General features: G+C 49.6%; 1 protein-coding gene across 1 annotated transcript in view; it reads left to right on the top strand.

Annotated features, from left to right (window-relative positions):
* LOC106808373 (general transcription factor 3C polypeptide 1-like) overlaps nucleotides 1-1146 on the top strand; it is a 20081-nt gene that overhangs the window by 6303 nt on the left and 12632 nt on the right. The window lies entirely within an intron of this gene.

The raw sequence follows: 1146 nt of genomic DNA on the forward strand, positions 1-1146 counted from the left end.
TAGCCAATATATATATCTTATATATCTTATATTATTATCTTATATATTGATTATCATCAATAGCCCTGAATCCATTTCGATCGTGTATATATGTGTATATTATATATCTTATATCATTGTCTTATATATTGATTATCATCAATAGCCCTGAATCCATTTCGATCGTGTATATATATGTGTATATTATATATCTTATATCATTGTCTTATATATTGATTATCATCAATAGCCCTGAATCCATTTCGATCGTGTATATATATGTGTATATTATATATCTTATATCATTGTCTTATATATTGATTATCATCAATAGCCCTGAATCCATTTCGATCGTGTATATATATGTGTATATTATATATCTTATATCATTGTCTTATATATTGATTATCATCAATAGCCCTGAATCCATTTCGATCGTGTATATATATGTGTATATTATATATCTTATATCATTGTCTTATATATTGATTATCATCAATAGCTCTGAATCGTGTGATTGTTATTGTGATATTGTGATATTGTGATGGTCGATGTTTACTATGCTGGCGGCTGCGTTGTAGATCCGCGGGCTGGATGAGTGGCTGTCTGACAGTGTGAGGCAGCACACGCTCGTGCGATGCCTGCCCGCAGACATCCGCACGCAGCTGCTCTACGCTCGCAAGTTCATCTTCTCCGTCCACGCGATCATCACGCGGCTCTGCTACATGGGCCTCGTCTCGTTCGGACCGCAGCAGCTCAAGGAGAAGGACCAGGTGGGTCACGCACGCGTGTGGTCTCATGTCTCGCTCCCTGGGGCACGCATCTCACTCCTCTGGGGCGCGCGTCTGCACGCATCTCGCTCCCCTGGGGCGCGCGTGGGCTCACGTCTCGCTCCCCTGGGGCGCGCGTGGGCTCGCGTCTTGCTCCCCTGGGGCGCGCGTGGGCTCACGTCTCGCTCCCCTGGGGCGCGCGTGGGCTCGCGTCTTGCTCCCCTGGGGCGCGCGTGGGCTCACGTCTCGCTCCCCTGGGGCGCGCGTGGGCTCGCGTCTTGCTCCCCTGGGGCGCGCGTGGGCTCACGTCTCGCTCCCCTGGGGCGCGCGTGGGCTCGCGTCTTGCTCCCCTGGGGCGCGCGTGGGCTCACGTCTCGCTCCCCTGGGGCGCGCGTGG

The sequence above is a fragment of the Priapulus caudatus genome, unplaced genomic scaffold (genome assembly GCF_000485595.1).
Source record: "Priapulus caudatus unplaced genomic scaffold, Priapulus_caudatus-5.0.1 Scaffold271, whole genome shotgun sequence".
Lineage (NCBI taxonomy): Eukaryota > Metazoa > Priapulida > Priapulimorpha > Priapulimorphida > Priapulidae > Priapulus > Priapulus caudatus.